The sequence below is a fragment of the Aegilops tauschii genome, chromosome 2 (assembly GCF_002575655.3).
Source record: "Aegilops tauschii subsp. strangulata cultivar AL8/78 chromosome 2, Aet v6.0, whole genome shotgun sequence".
Lineage (NCBI taxonomy): Eukaryota > Viridiplantae > Streptophyta > Magnoliopsida > Poales > Poaceae > Aegilops > Aegilops tauschii.
Genome location: NC_053036.3, coordinates 14,177,831 through 14,200,868, shown reverse-complemented (window position 1 = coordinate 14,200,868; position 23,038 = coordinate 14,177,831). Strand labels below are relative to the sequence as shown.

Here is a 23,038-nt window from a genome sequence, read left to right as displayed (position 1 = left end):
AGCCGTTGCCTGAGCCGGTTCATGCTACGTGGGCCTGTAATGTTACCAATCTTATCATCAGGCTAATGGAATGTCCAACATTATATTTATTGTCGAGACACAATTATATATCTAATGACAACTTGTTTTTTTATCATCGATTGACCTTGTTTATTTCCAAGGAAGGATCATATATCTAATGTAGATTGGACCTTTTTGTTGTAGGTGTGTTATTTATCAAAGAAAATATGAGCAGGTTGGTAGAAGAGGAACAGGACTGGATGCCATGCGGCTTTGAGATTAACTTCCCAGCACTCCTAGAGAAGGCCAAGGACCTGGACTTGGACATCCCTTATGATGACCCTGTTTTGGAAGAGATATATGCCAAGAGGAATCTGAAGCTCTCTAAGTATGCATACTTAGCTACATGCGTGTGATAAACCTTGTTTTATACATTGAGTTGGGTAGTCTATGTATATTAATTAAGTGATAATTAATCTCACTCTGAAATTGTAGGATACCTCTGGATGTGCTGCACGCCATACCAACGACCCTACTCTTCAGCGTGGAGGGAATGGTAGATTTACCATTGGACTGGGAAACGCTACTCCGATTGCGGTGTCCGGATGGCTCCTTCCATTCCTCACCTGCTGCCACAGCTGCTGCCCTCAGTCACACCGGTGACAAGGAATGCCATGCGTTCCTGGATAGGCTCATCCAAAAGTTCGAGGGGGGAGGTAATTAAAATCACTACTATTACTTCTTGTACAACCAGCACGATCGAATGCAAACTTAGGTAGGAAAGGCCTCTTCAATTCGTCAATACTGAAACAGAGTTTTACCAAAACAGCATTGGTCAATACTAACATTGCCATTCACATAAATTCCCTTTTTTTTTTACTAGTGCCATGTAGCCACTCAATGGACACTTTTGAGCAATTATGGGTGGTCGATCGGCTGATGCGTCTGGGGATATCAAGGCACTTCACAAGTGAAATTCAGCAGTGCTTAGAGTTTATTTACAGGTAACATAAACAACTTCCATCTAACTGGAAATACACGATGTCATAACAAATCTTAATATTTATTCTGTTTTTAAAATGGAATGCTACTATAGAGTAGTAGTGTTTTCCTTTAAGACTGCTAATAGGGTACTAGTTTAAGACGAGGCGTATATCTACACTTTGAACAGGCGCTGGACTCAAAAGGGACTGGCTCACAACATGCACTGCCCAATCCCGGATATTGATGACACGGCCATGGGTTTCCGTCTCCTCCGTCAGCATGGCTACGACATCACTCCATGTAACTAATATTTTGTTAGTCAAATTTATGATAGAAGCTAGATTCGAAATTTGAGAAGCGCTTTGGCATGCATGGGTACTATGCCATGCTGGATCGAGTTTTACTAATGTGCATCTACAATGCAGCTGTGTTTAAGCACTTTGAGAAGGATGGCAAGTTCGTCTGCTTCCCAATGGAGACCAACCACGCTTCTGTGAAGCGGTAAAATTCAACAAACCACCACACTTGAGATGATATTGAACTTTTACCAGATATGAAATGGCCGAACCTCTATTTTCATTGGTAACTACAGTGGAAGCAGTGGCTTATGGCATGGACTGCAAAGGAGAGCCATGGATCCGTTGATGGAGATACAGCATTGTTGTTCGTCCGCACCATCGAGATCTGCTCAGGAAGGATTGTTTCAGCCGAGCAGAAACTGAACCTTTGGCATTATTCCCAGCTCGAGCAGCTCACCTCTTCCATCTGCCACAAGCTTGCCACAATAGGTCTTTCTCAGGTGCGTATGTACAAGCATTGCATTCATATATCCTTGTAGTACCTCCGTTTGAGTTGTATATGATTTATCAAACTATAACCAAAAAATGTTCAATGGGGAAAAACAGAATGAGGCAAGTATGGAGAACACAGAGGACTTACACCGGCAAGTGGATTTGGAGATGCAAGAACTATCTTGGCGTGTTCATCAGGGTTGCCATGGCATCAATAGAGAGACCAGACAGACATTTCTCAACGTGGTGAAAAGCTTCTATTAGTCGGCTCATTGCTCACCTGAAACAGTTGATAGCCACATCGCAAAGGTCATATTTCAGGATGTCATTTAGGAAGAACCCTCTTTCTTTCTTTTTTTGACATGAGGAAGCACCCTCTTTTGTCCATGTTAGAATTATTAAGCACGATTTGTGCTGGGTTCCGGCATGTTACATGCTTGTAAATCTTTTTTCGAACCTGCAAGGACTGCACATGAATACATAGATAGAAAGGTAACAAGGTTCCAAACGACATGGTACATGTGTAAGTTGTACAGAAGTTTGCTGCTATAAATATACTCCCTTCGTTCCTAAATATATGTCCTTTTAGAAATTCCAATAAGTGATTACATACGAAGCAAAATGAGTGAACTATACTCTAAAATATGTCTACGTACATCCGTATGTTCTAGTCCATTTGAAATGTCTAAAAAGTCTTATATTTAGGAACAGAGGGAGTACATGTACACGCCCCTGTAACCTACAGTGGGAAAATACAATGCAAATAACATGCATGTTATGTGCGTGTGGAAATAGATCGATCTAGCCAGAGTAAGTTCCCTGTTTATTCCCTTTCTTTCCCTTTTGTAGCACTAGTGCACAAATGTTTACGCACACCTTAATTGATGGCACGTCACTTTCAATCCACACCATCGCCATTTTTTTTTAAACTACTGGTGGCATGGACGTATTTCGTACGCCGCCACTATGGTGTTACTGGTGACGTGTGAGTAGACAATTACGCCACAACCATGTGTGTGGGCCCAACAGCCTACCCAGTGGCGAACATTATTGGTGGCATGTCAAAGACTCGACACACCACTGGTTACGTACCTAGCTGTGGCATGGGCAAAATGGACACACTACTAGTTTATTTTTCGTCAATGTGTTTCGGACCCAAATATTTGTGGTGCGGGATGCGAGTCACACACCACTAGCTGGTTTTTGTTTTCCTTAGCTAGAAAGCTAGCACATACTCTGTCTATGTCTAGTCACCCCCTCTTCCTCTCGAGACCAGCCGACGGATCTGGCAAAATAAGGTTGCCCCCTCCTCGCCACCATCGGAGCTCTCCGCCCCAATACCAGAAAAGGTTCAATCACTGCCTCTCTTTCCCCTCGCTCTTCGCGCCATTTTATCCAGCAGGCCTCCCTCGTCGCTGGTTGCGTCCAATTTGTTGTGTTGTTATAATGGATACATTTATTTTTGGCGGGGGTTATAATGGATATATTGATTGATATATAGTCTAAGATGATATGCTTAGTGTGGAATCCTGTAATTATATGCTAAGTTACATGAATGTTGTAGGAATGACCTTGCCTAGTCCCCGAACGCGGCCAATATATGTTGTAGGAATGATAATTTTTTGGATGAGTAATCCGTAGATTGATATGCTCAGTGTCGATTGGTAATTTCGTAAATTTAGTCCCAGAATGTATCATATATAGTAGTATGCATGTCAAGTGCTTCGTGCCCCCAATTTCTAGTAATTTAGTTCTCAAATGCGATTATGAATGTGTGTATGTGGGTATCTTCTAGGCCTCTCCTTTTGAGAGAAAAAAATCATTGTATTTATATATGGAAATCAATTTGAGAGTATAGATTATATACATTTTCAAATTATGGAAAGAAGAATCCATATTCATGTGGTATGAAATTATATTTATGTGTTTATGTTGTATGAATTTGTAAATACGAATGTGTACTATATTTGTCTTGATCAATATTTAGCCATTGTACTTTCTTTGTAACAGGATATGACAGGCCAAGTTTGCAAGTGGCTCATTGTTGAGTGTTTATCTTGTAGAGGGTTTCTCAGTTCAGTGGTAACGAGCTATTTGTTTCCGTACTTTCTTCTCTCTCTCTCTCTCTCTCTCTCTCTCTCTCTCTCTCTCTGTGTGTGTGTGTGTGTGTGTGTTTCTCATTGTTGCACTAATTGTCCCATGCAACATACAGTTACGGTTCAATGAACTTACATGAGAGTGTGCTCTTCGAGCGTATTGGGGACCCGTACAATGTTGAGTTAAAGAAAGGACTAGCAATGCCCCGCATGGGAAGAGAATGATGGGACCGTTTCATCACCCACAATGGTCTCACTTGGGATGAAATGATTTGTTTCCCCTGAAGAGGACAATGGCCTAGGATGTCTGTTCTCTTTGTCGACGATGGCGAGACCGACCCACTTGATGATACTGGCTTCGCCCAAAGAATCAAGCTCAATGAAGATGAGATTGGTGGCATTTTAACACATGGCACACCACCATCAGTATATCTTGTTACTGGTGGCGTGACAGCCCAAATGCCATCACTATTTTTTATCAATGGTGACATATTGTTGGCGTGGGAATGACACACCACCAAGTCTATTTTGGCACGCCATCACTACCGTTTTCTGCACTAGTGTAGAAAGGTCAAAGAACATACATTAAATGAAATGAACCCTTACAAGAACTTCATTATAAGAATAAGAAATTACATGCAAATTCTTCAACAAATCAGCATTGTCTTCCTTTGGTATACACTGGCGGCTCATGATGACTAAAGAGAAGCCGGCCATGCAGGCTAGAAGACGAAGGTTTTGTTGTTTATTTCTTTTCATTTTAAAAAATAAACGATTTTAAATGTAAAAATAATATTCCCAGATTACGATTCATTTGTAGAAAATATAAACACCTTTTAATAATTACATAAACATTTTTTTAAGAACATTTTTTTGTTACATGAATATATTTCAAATACACGATGGAACACGTTTAAACACAGCATAAATATTTTGTCAAAATGGGATGAAAATTTTATATATATATGAAGGATACTTTTTTAATACACAGATAACATTTTTGAAAAATTACTATGAAAGTTTTAAAATACACAAATAAAATTTCTCATAGATAATGAAGATATTTTATTCTAAAACACTTTCAGTTTTCTCACACATGAACATTTATTTTAATTTACACGTGAATATTTTTTGTAATATACATTTATTTTCATTTACAAGTGAACACTTTTTACAATAGGTAGCTGCAGTTTTTTTACAGGTAAACATTATGTAAAACTAATTAAATAGACATATATTAAATTATATATACATATATATATATATATACACACACACACGCTTTTAACCCAACAACCATCACTCAAGACCACAATAGGTCCATCTCTTTTATTTTTGTGAGGCATCATATTTGTGCCGGCGATGGCCTCGTTGTTCACAGAAAATAAAAAAAACTTGTTTGAATATGGTTAATCCTAAGACGTCTCTCTCCCTCTCTCCTCCCTCTCCCTCTCTCTCTCTCTCTCTCTCGCTTTCTCTCACTCTCACGATGAGAAATCTATTGTTTTCCCTGCGACATTTTTCAGAGGTATGCATGTGTAGTTATCGATGGTTTGTTTTCCCTATATATGGTAATAGTGGGGTGTTTATTTGCAATCCGGATCGCCGCCGGTACGAAAGAACAACAGATCTTACGCTATAAATTATAAGTTTGCTTCCAAAACAGTATCTTAAAAATATTTAACCGGTAAAATTAACATCATTTTAGATTCGACACATTTTTCTAATAAAATTTCATATATAATATGTTAAAATCGAAGATACGGTTTAAAAAATACGGATAATTTCATGTCACTGGACACTGTTTACAACAAGTTTTGTCATGTCACTGGACACTGTTTACAACAAGCTAGCTATCTATATAAGACACTTCGGCTACATATCTCTATAAGAAAATTCAGCAGGTTTACATAAATCTTTTAGCAATACCAAGAGATGATGGTAGACATTTCACGTGTTTTGAGGCTGGCCATTGATTTGGCCTTGGTGAAGTCTCCTCCTGATACTGTCAGAGCATTACAACCGGACTTGGCAAATCCGGCCCTCAAACACCCGCGGACGTACTCGGACGCGTCCACGGGCACTGACCCGTCACCCCTCAAATAATGTAATCGACATCCGAACATCTCTATTATCATATCTCAAATCGATACAAATTCATGCAAGTACGTCGATGCACACGCATTGTCCGGCTACTCCATCACACTATACTAAAGATGCCATGGTACTACCAAAATTTAGCATGTTTTTCTATGGTCGAGTTCATCCACGGCTGCCCTTGCCCTTCTCGGCGCCCCTGCCGTCCTTCTCATAGAAGTACCGGTCGAATACACAGTATGGATTGAGCAGGATCTGCTTGTCGCTGGAGCTGTCCTCTCTGTCACTGTACACCTTCTCCTCCTTTGGTGGCAGTCCTTTTTTTGTGAATACCTTTGGTGCTAGTCTGGCTATGGCACGGACCGCCCGATTCTGCTCTCGGGCGAGGGCAAGCGTGTTCCTTCACTGTCGTTTCTTTAGAATGCGGGCGCAGATGACTTCCTCTTCTGTGGCCCCCCGCGCCGCCGCATCAGCCGCCTCCGCCACCGCCATTTTTGCCGCGATACGGGCCTCGGCGGCCCTTATCCTCTCCTTCCCATGGCGGGCCGCCCAGTCCCGATGGGACTCATAGTCCGCCTGACCGGTGATGGGGAAGGAGAGGGATTCCGGCTGCTGGGACCGCGAGGATCCAGCCCCGGAGGACCCGAGCGCCCGGTGAGCCGAATCCATGGAGTCGCGGCGGACAGATCCATCCATCAGCCGGGCACTATCCTCCAGGGAGCGGCGAAGTGCAATGCAGACTACCATTGTGTCCTCCAACCCACACGGGACGACACCCCAGTCGACGGATCCAGACTGGTCGGAGTCTGATCCGCTGCCTGCCATGGCGGAGAAGTCCGGAAACCGCCGGAGGTGAGCTCAGGTGGCGGAGGGGAGTGGCGTGAAGTGGCTAGGGTTTGGTCTGGCGAGCGGATGAGGACGAATATATGTGAGGTGGGGTGGGCCAGCGTGGGCCGGATCCGACGTGGCGGGCGTATCCAGGCGCGCCCAGATGCCCCCATATTTGGGCTGGATATGAGGGGTGCCGGTCAGCCCGGGAGCTTTGAGGCCCGTTTGAGACTTCCATCTGGGTTGAAAAATCATGACCGATCAATGAGCGGGCGGGCCACCCAGGTGTTTGAGGAGGGTTTGGGGCGCCCGGGTGTAGGTGCTCTCAGGTTACTGAAGAACTTTGAGGGTGTGTAGGGATAGGGACTGCCCTTTGGCAGTTAATACTAATATACAGGTATACAATGCACTCATCAAATCCTTTAAAAGTAAGAGAATGTTCTTGGGAAGATCACCGGTAGTTAATTCATGTAAAAATTAGTGATGAAGGCATGTTTTATGAGGTTCCTTTGCCCTATCACCCAACTTGGTGGGAAAAAAACAAGCAAGATATATTGACTCTAAAAGCAAGTTTGAAGCTGGATACTACTATCACCATTTTAGTATAAATTTCGTCACCCTGGGTGAGGAATAGTTATTCTTCACCCTCCTCTATTTTACCATCAATGCACCATAATTTTACGTTCCGTAAGTTTTGTCTTATTTCCGACGTAAAAAGAGACCGTAAGAAAATATATAATCGTCGTAAAAAATACTTTATGTTATGTAAAATTACAAACGTAAAAACATAGGGTAAAATATACATAAACAACAAATTTTTTGTCTTATGACCTATATTTTTATTTTCCTATGCCAAATTTTACGTAGTGAATCAATAGGAATGTAACTATTTAAAATTACAAACGTAATTTAATTATAAAATGATCGTAAGATTTCCTCGAGTGAAGAATAACTTATTCTGCACCCTGGCCTATATATATATATATATATATATATATATATATATATATATATATATATATGTTATTATTTTCATCCTTCAACTATTATGTATCTAGGCCAGATTAATGAGATCCATGTTGTGTTCTAATTATTGGTCTTGTATGTTTACATATTTACACACAATAGTTAATGAAATAAAATATAAAATTAACAATATAATAGATAGTAGGAAAATAAAACAATAAAATAGTAAACAAAACATGTATATGAATTAAGAAATAATGGGTGTAACGCATAAAAGTAAAAAGGAAAAACTAATAAAAAATCGAAAATAATAGCAATGGCGTCACCAACAATTACCCCGCCGCCCTCGGATTAAAATTAATCCCCCCACACACACACTTCTCATTATTCTATCCCACCCTCCCCAAAATCGCTGCCTCCACCGCCGCCGCCCACGCCGCCATCGCCTCCGCCCACGTCGCCATCGCCTCCGCCTCCGCCTCCACCGCGCTGGCCCGTCGCCATCGCCTCCGTCTCCACCCCGCCGCCCCCGTCATCTTCGCGTGAACCGCCGCCGTCCCGATCGATGTCGCCTCCGCCTACACCTCGCCGGCCGCGCCCCCGTCGCCGTGATCATCGCCTCCATCTTGGCCCCGCCGCCCCCGTCGTCTCCATCCCACAATGCCCCCTCGCCGTCTCCAGCCGCCGTCGGTGAGTTCTAGCTACATAGTGTAGTGTAGAATACGTAGTGTAATAGTCCTAATAGTTTAGAATTCTTAGTGTAACATTAGTAGTGTAGAATTCGTAGTGTATATTTTTATGTATAGTTTAGTGTATAATTCTTATTGTAATATTAGTAGTGTAAAATTCGTAGTGTAGATTTTTTTTGTAGTCGTAGTCTAGAATTCTTAGTGTAATAGTAGTACTGTAGAATTCGTAGTGTAAGAATTTTGTGTAGTTGTAGTGTAGAATTTTTAGTGTAAGAATACTGTAGAATTTGTGTAAGAATTAATGATGTAGAATTTTCAGTGTAAGAATAATGTTGAATTGTGTGTGTAAGAGTAATGTAAAATTTTAGTGTAAGATTAATTATAGTATATGATTTTAGCTAGTGTAATTTTGTTGCAGTTCTATGTAGTGTACTTGTAGTGATAGAATTTAGTGTAGTTCTAGACTATGATATTAGTGTAGTTTTAGTGTACATTTTATTACATTGTAGATTGTAGGTTTTGCAGGTACTCGTTAATATGCCATTTTATACTAACTTGTTAGTTATATATGCACCGTCACAGATGGCTCCAAAGTTTGTGGTGTGCGACAGAAGGGAAATAAGTACTACGCCACCATTAAAAGAACAATGCCGTCCACGAGCTTGGCCATGGGGACACCCCGGAGTTTGCGGCGCGCCTATGATGCCATGGCGGTAGAGTTCTTTGAGGAAGCGGCGACACTGAACTTCCCTGAGTGTCGTGAGTACGCGAAGTTCCTTGCGCCGGACGACATGAGGATATGCACTAGGTCTGAGGAGTAGGAGAACAAACAGGCCGAGATGCGGTTCTTCGACCCATTGGTGAGCGAGCTTGCGAGAGATGACAAACTCGTGGAGACCAACAAGATGATGGTACTTCAGTATGCAGCCAGGAAGAGCGCGGAAGATGATCCCATAGACTGGGTTGCCTTAGAGCGTGAGGAGGAGGGTCAGTAGGGGTATCGTCGTAGGTCCATTAGGCACGACCACGAGGCTGGTCTCTCGTGCCACTAGCTTCGCGCGCTTCCTATTTCGTATGAACTGTTTAACTTTATGCATGTTTTATGTTTGAACTACGCATGGTTTGTAAAATTGTTTAATTGCGAGTATGTGTTAACATCTAGATGGTCGTATAGCGCAAGTTCACACTACTACTTTTGTTGCATTATATCTATGTGCATCTGTTATGTATGCTTAATTTTCTCAAATTGATGAAAGCAGTAAATCCATGCCCCATGTGAGACCTGTGATTCAGTGTGATGCCAAAGGGATAAGAAGTACTTCATAAATCTGCCGAATGACTTCCTCACTAGGATGGTATGTTTAAGTTCAACATGTTTTGATTGAGTTTCATATGTGATGTATACGACTGTGCCCAAAATAGTATAATCAACTAGTTCTTTAATTCAATTTTTCTCAGGTCATCCCTTGAGGGGCAAGGCGTGACTTCTTAGAGAAGTTTCGAGTTCCAGTAGATGCCACCATCACATTCCAGTGCACCCTCATGAACATGCCGACGGCCCAACAATTCAATGGTCTTGTCACCAATGAAGCAAACCGCACCTATTTCGGTTGCCCTGGTTGGAAAGCCCTTGCAACTGATTATGAGGGAGCCATGTTCTATCTCGACTACGACCGCGAAGAGGTTATGGTCTACTACAGTCCTGCTGGTAGTGACGAGGGTTCACTTACTCCGGACTATGACCCTGAATCGGCCGCCGAAAAGTCCTAGTTAGCTAGTTGGCATGCATGAAAGATGTCAAGTTATTATCACCTCTATTTATTTGAACTTGTACATTTATGTGTGTTACTTTCCTACTTTGTTGAACTATATCAATAGGTGCATTGTTGAACTTAAATTTTGTTATTGGGTCTATTTATAGTTGATATATTTACTGTTCTTAAAGTGGATTATGCTATCATTTTGGTTGCGATCGCTGCTGTAGAGGTTTTATTTCAAATTCAAAATTTACTGGCGTCGTGACAACATGGAACGTCATATGAAAACCGACCTTGCTTTTGATGCAACCAATAATAGCCCCTGCAGTATTTAAGAAGGGTCTATCAAGGATAATCGACATGTTGTCGTCCTCGGGCATATCAAGTATAACAAAATCTATCAAGGTATTAACATTTGCAACTACAATGGGCACATCCTCACAAACACTGATAGGTATAGCGGTAGATTTATCCGCCATTTGCAATGATATCTTAGTAGGTGTCAGTTTATTCAAATCAAGTCTTTTATATAAAGAGAAAGGCATAACACTAACACCGACTCCTAAATCACATAAAAGAAGTTTTAACATAGTTTCTTTTGATGGAGCATGGTATAGTATAGGTATTCCTGGCTCTCCTAGTTTCTTAGGTACACCATTCATAAAAGAATAATTTGCAAGCATGGTGGAGATTTTAGCTTCAGATATTTTTCTTTTATTAGTAACAATATCTTTCATATACTTAGCAAAAAGGCCATCTTTAAAATATCAGTCAAACAGGTGCGCAAAAAGACTGGCCTACGCATTTCAGCAAAGCGTTCAAATTCTTCTTCATCCTTATTCTTAGATGGTTTAGTTGGGAATGGCATGGGTTTCTGAACCCATGGTTCTCTTTCCTTACCATGTTTTCTAGCAACAAAATTTATTTTATCATAACATTTATTTTTAGGTGGTGGGTTATCAAGATCAACAGCGGGTTCTATTTCAACATCATTATCTGGTTCTTTATCATTATCTGGTTGAGCATCCACATGAACAACATCATTATCATTATCATTATCATTATCACTAGGTGAATGTTCATTACCTCATTGAGTTTCAGTATCGGAAATAGAAACATCATTAGTATCTTTAGAACATTTTTCTACCTCAGGTTCAATAGAAGTATGCAAAGTCCTATCATTTTTCTTTTTCTTTTTCTTTTTCTTTTGGAAGGACTAGGTCCATCAACATTAATTCAGTGAGAGTATTGTTCTATTCTTTTAGGGTGACCTTCAGGATAAAGTGGCTCCTGATTCACTCTACCTCCTCTAGTCATTACGCAAACAACATGATCATTCATATTGTTGTTCATTTCATGAAGCAAATCACTTCGTGATTTAGCAACTTGTTCCAACTGGGTTTGAACCATACATGCATATTTTCCTACACCTTTAACATCATTTGTAATTCTAAACAACAAGTCACTCAAGCGATCAATCATATAGGCATTACGTTTCAGTTGTTTCATAACATAAGCATTGAAGTGATCTTGCTTGATAATGTAGTTGTCAAATTCATACAAGCATTGACTAGGAGATTTACTATTAGGAATATCACCTTCATCAAACTTTATAAGAGAATTTACCTCCACCACCTGTGGTGGTGTGTCAAGACCATGTATTTCTTCTATAGGTGGTAAATTCTTAACATGTTCAACTTTAATACATTTTTCTTTCATACATTTATTTGCCTCTTTCATATCTTCAAGATTGAGAAATAAAATACCCCTCTTCTTCGGAGTAGCTTTAGGCGGTGGTTCAGGAAGAGTCCAATCATTATAATTCCTCAGTATATTATTCAATAGATCTCCAACTTGTTCAACAGTTCATTCCCTGAAAACGCAACCAGCACAACTATCAGTTAGTCCATTATAGAAGATATCAAGTATTTAATTTTTCTTGAGAGGATGGTCAGACGAAGCATTAAGTAATTGGAGAAGCTTCCCCCAAGCTTGAGGGAGATTCTCTTTTTCAATTTACACAAAGTTAAATATTTCCTGTAAGGCAGCTTGTTTCTTATGAGCAGGGAAATATTTTCATGAGAAGAAATATATCATATCCTGGGGGCTACGCAAACAACCAGGAGCAAGAGTATTAAACCATATCTTAGCATCATCCTTTAATGAGGAAGGAAACAACTTAAGAATATTATAGTAGCGATTTTTTTCCTCATGAGCAAATAGGGTGGCTATATCATTGTACTTAGTAAGATGTGCCACAACAGTTTCAGTTTCATAAACATGGAAAGGATTAGATGCAACCAAAGTAATTAACTCAGGATCGGTAGAAAATTCATAATCCTTATCAGTCACAAAGAAAGGTGAAGTAGCAAACTTAGGATCATATTTTATTCTGGCATTCAGAGATTTTTCTTTGAGCTTGCATAGTAATTTGTTAAGATCATCTCTATCCTTACAAGCAAGAAAATCCCAAGCTACCTCTCCATCCATTGCATAACCCTCAGGTATCTTAGGAAATTCATATCTAGGAGAGCTAGGTCCAATAGGTGTTTCTTAATTTTCAGTTTCAATAACTTCATCAGTTTCAGTATTTTCATCACTTTCAGCATTCTCAATTCCTTTAGCTCTAGCAATTTTTCATCAAGAAATTCACCTAGTGGCGCAGTCTTATCAAGCAAATTACTAGCATCATTAATAGCATAATTCATAGCAGAAGTAGCATCATCAATTACTTGTGACATATCAGAATTAATAGCAGGTGGTGGTTTTGCAAACTTACTCAAAACAAAAGGAGAATCAAGTGTAGAGCTAGATAACAGTTCCTTGCCTCCCCTCGTCTTGGAGGGAACGATCTTGGTTCTATCACCCTTAAGATTATTCTTAGTGATCAATAGATATAAATCCCATGTGACTCAGCAAATAGAGTTATGCCCCCAGACACCAGCGCCAGAAAAAGGTCTTGATAACCCACAAGTATAGGGGATCTCGCAACAGTTTTCGAGGGTATTGTATTCAACCCAAATTTATTGATTCGACACGAGGGGAGCCAAAGAATATTTGCAAGTATTAGTAGTTGAGTTGTCAATTCAACCACACCTGGAGACTAAATAACGGTAGTAGAGTGATCAGTAGCACAGTAGTATGGTAGTTTGCTAGTAGTAGCAATAATAGTGATAGTAACGGTAATGGTAGTAGCAGTAGTTTTATAGCAAATCTGACAGTAGCAACAGCGGCAGCACAAAGCTCGTAGGCATTGGATCGATGATAACGTTGGATACTATTCATCATGTTATAGTCATAACCTAGTGTGACACAAAACTAGCTCCAATTCATCAATGTAATAAGAACTTACATGACATATTTTCACTACTAGGAAAACCCTTACTAGTAGCGCAGTTTTTTTGCTATTAGTAGCGCGGGCAGGCGCGCTACTGCTACGACGCTATAGCTATCTTTTAGCAGTAGCGCTTGTCTGACCCAGCGCTACTGGTAGCTGAAGCTAGCTGTAGCGCTCTTCCCTCCAGCGCTACTGATAATTATCTACAGCGCGTGTAGCTAGCCAGCGCTACTATTATTTGAGTGCTACTGGTAATCTTTACCCCCACGCCACTACTAACTTTTGTAGTTTTTTTTGCGTTTTGGCTCTGTACATATTTAAACAGATCCACCGTTTATACAATAACATGCATATTCATTGAAAAGGAAAGTGAGTCATCGATAGTTATTAGAAGTCTCGACATATCTCAAGTATCTCATCATCATCAATCATGGTCGAACACATGTCTCGGAATAGCGTTACAAGTCATTACACTTCCCAATACATGCAACTACATGGTCACATACTCAAGTTTCATCATCTATGTAGACTATGATATGACCGCATAGAAGATAAGAGCGATCACGATGATCAAAAGCGGCCGAAACAGAGCCCGGGCTTATTTGTTTTTTTGCATTGGATGTAGCCACCCCGCATGCTGAAGCCCAGCATAGCTCTGTCCAGAACATACTTTATGTGTGTGTAATCTTTCTTCTGTATGTTCTTCGACGGGTCCACGGCACGACTACACCCCCCGCGGGAGTAACGCGGGTAAAGAACGATGAGAACGGCACGACTACACCCCCCGCTGCGCAAAATACACGATCAAGTTAGCCTCCATGCATGCAAAGTAATTATTGAAATGCACGAAAGGATGTATGTGTTATAGTGCTATCCGCGGATGACTTACCCGGGATGATAAGGTAGGAGAATCGTTTCTTTGTCCTTATTGCTGAGCAAGAATTTTTCGATGTACTGACACGCATATTGACGGTTGGCGTCATTGATTGACAAGAAGCCCTCATGCATGTAGTATGGGTCTGCGACCGCAAGACCGGTGACTTGCTCTCTCCTGACGATGTAGTTCATGTGCAGCGCATACAGGCGGACGAACGTAAAATCGAGTGTCCTCATTTGAAACATCTGGAAGATGTAATCAAACCTCAGGAAGAAGAGGTCCGTGGGGCATGTGTGGACGTACATCTTGCAACTGCTCGGCACATGAACCTATAAAGTGGGTATACTGGATCATCCGAGGCGAGTAGGCTTCTCTCTATCGAAAGCACATGGTCATGGAGTCTCCTGAGATCTCCTGTTATGGCAGCTAGTGCATTCTCCGGTACCATTGGCTCTCCCGCGACATGGATTAATGGCACATGTTTCATCGGTACACTGTCAACCTTGGTCGAAGGCAGCTGGCTGCTAGAACCAACATTGCCAGTATTATTGGATTTTCTCGCTGTCGGTCTCTTCCTATGCTTCTTCTTGGTGGGCTAAGGTGCTGGTGGGTCTGTCAGACACTCCCTGAGCACCACCCCTAGTGTTGCCGAGCTCAGCATTGGACGACTCTAGCTTATTAGTTGAGCTTGGGTGGAACCGGCATCTGGAGGCTTGTCCTACGAGGATTGCATGAACAAAGACTTCTTGCACTCCCGAGGACGCTCCGGCTCTGGTACATGCATCTCATATTCATATGGTTGCCTCATTGTTACTTCGTTTTCATAGCCAGTATTGAAATACTGGAGAGGGTCATCGGCCTCCTCCATGTCATGATCTATATCCATGGGGCAGATGGCATCATCTGCCGGAACGGTTGGCCCTCCTTCCTCGTGTCTCTCAATCTCAACAATCAGCATAGACGATGGTTGTACTTGTGTAGGTGGGGTTGTGGTCATACCTTCCCGAGGTCCCGTTGGTGTGCTCCCGGCCACCTCGAAACGAAGAAGATTTCGGCCACAGGATCGGCCAATTTTTGCATTGGCCAAGCTGCGTGGGGGTCTCGTGATCCTCTCCATCGTTTTGTATGGGACGAGGGAAACCCTCGTAGCCCGCGTTCACACTCGCCACGGAGACCCTTAAGGCGTTATCAGGCATCTGCCGGCGGTGGAACATTCGATCCTTGGGCTTCACTATAGTCCCCTTCCCCACATCCACCAACTCGCCCTTCATGTGGTAAAGGAGGGTGCACAGAGTGGAGTCGGCCTACACAGACACATACGTGCGGCGTCAGAGATCCAAAAAGAACGGCAACTGAAGATTACTTAATTAGTTGAGTTGATGAAGGTGCGACGCGTATTTACCATGAGGGCTTCGAGCTCAGCCAATGTCGACGGCCTGACATTCAAGCCAGAGACGGAGCTAGGGCTGCTGTGACAGCTGGGTGGAGAAGTAGGTGCTGGAGGAGGTGCGGGTGCGGTTGCCATACTAGGTACAGGTATGGGTGCGGTGTTCATTGAGTTGCTCCCGGTGAAGCTGAGCATGGGAAAATCAGTTGGTGGTGCGTTTGGATTTTGTTGCGCCCATGTGACCACAGTCGGAATCAAGCTTGTAAAGGCAACCACCATATCATCTCTACAGGCAGCGATTATCTCAGCTTTGGTCTCAGCTTTTGCTTTCTCCATTGCCCGCGCCACCTTCTCGTCGATAGACACTTGACTGAACTTCTTTCTCTGAGTTTTGGCATCGGGGTCCTCATTATAATAGTACTTCCACGTGGCGCAATCCCCGGCGCCGTGCACACGTCCATATTGCGGCCACTGGCCGGGCGGGTGTCCCATCATTTTGTTCATGGCCCGGTTGAAAGGAGTGTCCCACTTGTACTTCACCGACGACTGAGTCGACGAGTCGCTTTGGGCCGCAAGCTTGTGTTGCTCGCTTTGCAAAATGGACCGTGAATCATTTACGAATATGACTAGAATGTAGTAGACTACATTGATCAGAAGCTAATATGTAAGGTGGTAAAAGGAAAATTACCAGTAATCTCATGAATTTCCTAGTCGGCCCGTCGATGAAAATAATCTTTTTTTGGGGTCCCACGAGAATTGGGCCCTGATGAAGTCATGCTCCTGCTGGTCGGTGAACTCAGCCAATGGGTCTGGGATCCCCTGACGTTCATGTTCTGCGTCCTCCTTAGCCCACACGGGCCTCTTTCCCGTGTAACCACGACTTCCAAGGCGGTGGTTCCCCATGTTCTTTGCCTGCAGCTGCTTGCCTCTCTCCGAGCTGGCCTTGGCAGCTTCTTCATTGCAAGTCTCCTTGAACTTTTCAAAGTCCTCTATCATAATTTTCGGATTGTCTGCATTAATCTCGGCGTAAGTTTCATGGTCTACTTCAATCGCCATTTTCACCCTAGTTTTCCAAGCACTCAATGCGTTGCTGAACTTCCATAGGGCTTTGTTGTTGATTTTTTTCATGGCATCATCATCCCATGGGTCGACATCGTCATTCCGACCAGGGAACAGGAATCTTGCGTGCAACCTAGTTAGGAGGAGCTTCTTAAAATTTTCATTCTTCCGTATTTTCGTGGTGTTGATGTTAGCTGTATCCCGTAGGATGCATGCTAGTTGGTTGCCGTAACACGCTGCCACTTCCCGCGACTCTAGTGGCTCGAACTCACCAGGGTGCACCACCGTGACCACCAGTCTTCCGGTGTCGAGCTCATTTAAGCATCGTGTCCTCTTTTCCTTCTTTCCCTCACTGGCTTGGGAGGTCCCACCTTCCGTGTCGTTGGTGGCATCAATGTCGGCGCCAGCACCACCACCGTCGTCATCCGTCATGACAAGGGGGTCCTGACACCCAGCTTGCTGTCTCTCCTGATCCGCCAGAAAGTCGATGTAGGCGTGTGCTTGACCTAATTGGGACTGAGAACCTCCGGCCTCATCGGTGTCGGTCATGTTTCCTAGGGTTCAATGTCGTAGTCGTTTAATTATCGAGCTCTATATAATAAAGTGAATAATGAAAAAAAGTGAATAATGAAAAAAATGTCCAACTTTCTAGCACAAGTCATGCCGAAATTCACGGAAAATTTCGGCATGACCTTTGCTAGAAAGTGCACATATAGAACGCCTGAAATTTGCAGGAATGGAACTGAATCAACATTTCCGGTAAAACATAGGTCACTAGCAGAATGCAATAACAACCAAAGTCCGACATTTCACTTTAACAGCAACTCCAAATGGACTCCAATGGACAACATTTCATTTCCTTTTATTTGAACTCCAAATACTTTAGCAACTCCAAATATGAATCCAATGGACAACAATTGCATTTCATTTTAACAGCAAGCATTTCAATAGTCTAACAAGCACTCTAACAAGCATTTAACAAGCATTTTAACATGCACTCTAACCAAAGCTCTTCACAAGGAAGAACACGCTGCATTTCATAAACTTGCTGCTGTGTCCATCAACATTGCATTCAAATAAAATTCCAGACTACTGTAATGGACAGATGCAGACTGAAGAACATGTGTATGTACAAAAGATGCAATTGAGGTAGAGGGGGCGGGAGAGAGGGCCAGAGAGCAAATCGGGCCCGGTTGTCGCCGGAGGAGCTGAGCACCTTGCCGCCGGAGGAGCCAAGCACCTTGCGTCCGGTGACGTTCCCGGCGTCCTTCTCCTCCTTGCCGAGCACCTTGCTTCCGGAGGAGCCGAACCTGCTGCAGAGAACACGGCCGGTCAGAGAGAGAGAGAGAGAGAGAGAGAGAGACAGAGTGAGTGAGTGAGAGAGAGAGAGAGAGAGAGAGAGAGAGGGAGGGAGAGACTACTGGGGGGAGGGGCGCCGGCAGGTGGAGGGGACAGCTCGGGGGAGGGGCGGCACGGGGGGAGGGGCCGGGCCGGGGGTGGACCTATGAGGACGGGGGCGGCAAGGGGGAAGGGAGTGTCAGGGCGGCAGTGGCCGGCGTCCGGGTCGGGTGCGACGCGCGTCGACGGCGGCGTGGGCAGGTGCAGTGTCGGCGGTGGCGTGGGAGAGGGGATCGGATCGAGCGAGAGTGAGAGAGAGGAAAGAGATGTGTGCTATCTAGGCAACTTAGCTATAGCGTGTGTTGGCAAAACGCGCTATAGCTAAGTTAGCTATAGCGCTGCCCTAGACAAAACGCGCTATTGCTATTTTTTTCTTTTTTCTTTTTCTTTTTCTTAGCTATAGCGCTTTCGAGGCCAAAACGCGCTACTGCTAACTTTTTTTCTTTTTTTCTTTTTCTTTTTTCTTTTTCTTTTTCATATTCCACAAACTGCTTTCCTTTTTCTTTTTCTTTTACTTTTTCTTTTTCATATTCCACAAAGTTCCTTCCTTTTTATTTTATTTTTATTTCTCCTTTTATTTTTATTTTTCTTTTTCTTTCATTTCATTTTGCAAAACTTACTTCCTTATTCTTTCATTTGCACTTTTCTTTTTCTGATCTTTCTTTTGCAGTTTCCTTCCTTTAATTTGGTCTATCGTTGGAGCAATACCACTGTTACCCTCCGGATAATAATTAGTATAATATATATTACATCATTTGACCGATAACGGCGGTATACAAAATAGACACACACAAAATTTGTGGATTAGTTTGTCAGCTTGGGCGACGATGACGCTTCAGACTCATCTTCTTCCCTCATTTGTTCGTTGTCGAATAATTGAGCCCATGGTCGTGACTTTTCCTTCTCCAGGGATTACGATCTTTCATAGGTAATGTAGTCTTTATTCTTCTTTTGAAGTATGTTTCATCGTCATCAGCATCATCTTCCCTCATCGGATCACCGTACTGGTCGTAGTCTTCCTCGTTGGCGACTCCATCCATTCCGGCGATGCTCCTTTTGCTTCTCCTCACGACAACACGGCTGGGATTGACCGGATCAGTTATGAAGAAACATTGTGTCACGTGTTTAGCATGTACCCATGGCTCATTTTTGGCGATGGCGTTGATGGTACCGCTATCGTAGTCGGGTATACACATGGTAGTGAAATGTCGGTTTTCGCTCTGTACATTCTTAGCCCATCTGACACGGAACATCGTCGCGCTATGCAATCCAGAGTAGTTAAGATCGCATATCTCTTCGACCCATCCGTAATATCTTTCAATTACATTCCCGGTCATGGCTTCCATCGCCAGCCCTGAGTTTTGGTCATCACTGTTTATCTCTTTCTCCTCCGTGTAGAACGTGTATCCGTTGATATCGTATGCTTAATAAGTCGTGAGGTTGGTCAAGGGGCCATGTGCTAAGGCGTATATGAGTGTTCCGTTCGAACAACCCTCTTCCGGGAGATTAGCCAGAACTCGCTCTTTGAACCAACGCAAGAAAGTGGAGTTGTGCTCTCTAATGACTTCAGCGTCCGTCCTGTGCACCCCACGGTCACGGTACTTCTTTGCGATGGTCTCTTTGTGCAGTGTCACGAAATCTTCTAGCACATCTAGGTGTTGTAGCACTACTAAGTTTGCCCTGTCAAGGTCGTTTTGTTAGCCCGAGCGTTACACATTCACATCCCTATGACCGTTGGTGTGACATTCGCCTTCGATCCTTCCACAGTGCTTGTTGACGGGCAAACTAACAACAGGGTCTCCGGTGCCTACTAGATAACTCTCACAGAAAGACATGCACTCTTTGGTCAGATATCCCTGGGCTATGCTTCCACCTGGACGGGACATGTTACGAATGAATCCTTTGATGACCCCATTCATCCTCTCGAACGGCATCATGCTGTGCAGGAATGTCGGCCCTAGGTCGATGATGTCGTCCATGATGTGGACACATAGATGCACCATGACATCAAAGAACACGGGCGACCGGGAAGTACATCTCTAGCTCATGCAGTATGACAACGATCTCTTCCTGTGGCCTATGGAGTTGCTTCACACTGATCGACTTTCGAGAGATAGCATCAAAAAAGTGGGATAGGTCAGTAAGCGTCACACGCACATGTGTGTCCATAATCCCTCTAAGTGCAACCGGGATTAACTGCGTCATCATCACATGACAGTCGTGAGACTTCATCCCACTAAACGTTTTTTTCTTAGTGTCCAGATATCTGCTTATCTTCCCACAGTATCCGGAACTAACTTTGATTCCGGCAAGGCACTTGAACAATTGATCGACCTCCTTCGGATCTAAGGTGAAGGAAGAGGGGGGGGGGGTCGATGTCAAAACCGGCGGATCTGGGTAGGGGGTCCCGAAATGTGCGTCTAGGATCGATGGTAACAGGAGAGGGGAGACACGATGTTTACCCAGGTTCGGGCCCTCTCTATGGAGGTAATACCTACTTCCTGCTTGATTGATCTTGATGAATATGAGTGTTACAAGAGTTGGTCTAATACGAGATCGTAATGGCTAAACCCTAGAGGTCTAGCCTATGAGTATATGGTAATGAGTCTCCCTATCCGGACTATGCTCTCGAGTTTATATAGGCACCGGAGGGATCTAGGGTTACATGGGGTCTGTTACATAGGAGGAAATCTTCATAATCGGTCGCCTAGCTTGCCTTCCATGCCATGTAGAGTCCAATCCGGACACGGGTACAGTCTTTGGTCTTTATGTCTTCATAGCCCATCAGTCCGGCCCAGCAGATAACAGGCCGGAGGCCCGAGGACCCCTTAGTCCAGGACTCCCTCAGTAGCACCTCAACCTGGCTTCAATGACGAGGAGTCCGGCGCACAGATTTTCTTCGGGATTGCAAGGCGGGTTCCCCTTCTTCCGAACTCCAAGATAGTCTTCGGACACGATGATTGTATCCGGACCTGTTACACACCATGCACAACCGCAGATAGAATATATATATTTTACACGAGTTCCATCTGCTGACAGCTTTCTGCCATGTGACATTACGTCCGTTCGGTCATAATTTCAAGATGCGGTTGCTATTGGCACGTTTTGTCGAAGTAGAGATCGTGTCCCCTTATCGCGGGATTCTCATCAATGCGGGCTTGGGTAACCCAACCGTTCCGTTTACACAGCTCTTGGGAATAGGCGGATCTCAAGGCGAGTGAGGAGGCGTTTAATATTTGTTGCCTTTATAAGGAGATAAGGAACCCCCTTCCTCTTCTCACGCTTTCTCTCTGTCTCTGCCTTCCCAACCTCGAGCTCCAGCGCCCAAGTTCCGATCTCCTTTCCACCCCAGCAACCATGTCCGGATCCGGTGGTCAGGGCAAGTGGATGGTCTCCTCCGTCATGGAGGAGGACATTACTGAGCTCCGGGTGGCCAGATATTTGGCGAAGGAGATCGCCCACCATCTGTCGGCCGAGGGACAGATCGTCCCCACGCCGGAGCCCATAGAGAGGGTGGTATTCACCCCCATTTCTTCCGCGGGCTAGGGTTTCCACTCCACCCCTTCGTCCGCGGGCTAATGTATTATTATGGGGTAGATTTTCATGATTTGTCCTCGAATTCCTTCCTCAACATCTCGGCGTTTATCGTCATATGTGAGGCCTTCCTCCGTATCCAACCCCACTTTGGGCTGTGGCTCAAAGTCTTCAACGTGAAACCGAAGGTGGTGGATGGCCAGCACACGGAGTGCGGAGGGGCAATGGTGAGTAAATTGTCCAACGTCTCTTGGCCCAAAGGCACCTTCGTGGATATGGTAAAGGAGTGGCAGAAGCAGTGGTACATCACAGAACCATGCGGCACCACCTGGGCCACAGCTGCCGAATTCCGCTCCAGCGCTCCTGTGCGACTCACCTCCTAGGTCGAGAAGAGTCCGGACTGGTGTTCTCCTGACGAGCTGATAGCGCTGCGGACGCGTATTCCGAGCATGGTAACCAAGAGCGTCAAGCTCGTTGATGTGATCCAGGTGATGTTAGTTCGCCAGATCCTTCCATGCCAGCGCCGAAGCCGCCCGCTGTGGGAGTTCAATCCAAAGAAGCACCGGACCCAGGTGAGGCTCTTCGAGACTTCGCACGAAGGCGCATGGAAATTGCTCTTCAAGCCAATGAGAAACCACTGGCCACGGATTCAGACTGTGGTCACGATTGTACACACCCTGCCAGCAAGGTATGTTGTTTCTAACGTTTCCTCAACCTAATTGTTTCGAGGATGACGTCTGAGCTTTTGTTATTGCTCTTTTAGGACTGGATAGAGAGGGCGAAGCAGATCCAGTGTCCGGCTCCGCTGCCTGAAGAACTAGTCATCCCGCGTCTAGCGAAAGATGCTGGTACCGTCGTCGTATAAGCTGCCGGAGAAGAAGGCCAAGAAGAAGGTGAAGGGGGCCAAGAGTGGCCTTCGTCGTAAGGGTACTTGGGACGTGGCGTCCGAAGATGACGAAACTCATTCCTCTGTCCCTGAGGACAATGACGGGGAAGAGGAGGAGGACGAAGAAAACAATCCTCCCCCTGAGGAGAGGAAGTAGAAGTGGGCGACTCCGGCGCATCTGGAGGCAGAGGCACCCAAAAAGGGGAAGGGAATTCCAGTGGTCAACACCGCGTGGGACGTTGACAGGAGTCCGGAACGACGCCCCCGCGCTAAGCCCCAGGCTGCATTGTAAGTGACATGGCTTATTTATGCGCACATCCAGCACTTTCTCTCCATTATCTTGATGTAGTTA

At 44.1% G+C, this 23,038-nt stretch overlaps 1 long non-coding RNA gene across 1 annotated transcript; it reads left to right on the top strand.

Annotated features, from left to right (window-relative positions):
- Positions 1-140: 140 nt before the first annotated feature.
- On the top strand, positions 141-1,459 carry LOC109773972 (uncharacterized). The gene is made up of 3 exons (XR_012201607.1): positions 141-388; positions 496-1,004; positions 1,172-1,459. It is a non-coding gene; the product is annotated as an uncharacterized lncRNA (long non-coding RNA).
- Positions 1,460-23,038: the final 21,579 nt, after the last annotated feature.